Raw genomic sequence first — 541 nt, forward strand, 5'->3', positions numbered from 1 at the left:
TAGTGTGCATTACATTTTTGGTATCTTTCCGATAGTAAAAGAATGATTAAAATAGGGAGTGACATCTTTTTAGATAAATGATGATATAAGCAGTGGTGGTCTTAAATGAGAGACTGCATGGACAGACTGTGGAAAGAAGGATCATACTGATGGAGTCATTCCGCAAGATTGAATTCAATTCAATTTTTCAAGTTTTCAATTCAAGTTTTTTTTCACCTGCTCTACCTTCTGAGCCACTGCTGCCCAAGTGAGTCCAAATTTTAGTTTTACTATGCCGGTATCCATTTTTAAAAGAAGGAAAATTATGACGTGGTTGCCGTAATAGAACTTCCGGCACGTTGCCATAATAGAACTTCGTATGTGTTTTCTAACTTCCAGCCTCATTTGGTTATTTGTTGTTGGACACATCAAAATATTCTGTGCGTTTTTGGAAGTGACTGAAACGACAACCAGCAATGTCGCTACATTTAACTCGTTTGATGCCAACAATAGCAGAGGGATTTGTTTTGAAATCCCCAACCGGAAGCTCCTCTGGAAACGA

The sequence above is a fragment of the Doryrhamphus excisus genome, chromosome 19 (genome assembly GCF_030265055.1).
Source record: "Doryrhamphus excisus isolate RoL2022-K1 chromosome 19, RoL_Dexc_1.0, whole genome shotgun sequence".
NCBI lineage: Eukaryota > Metazoa > Chordata > Actinopteri > Syngnathiformes > Syngnathidae > Doryrhamphus > Doryrhamphus excisus.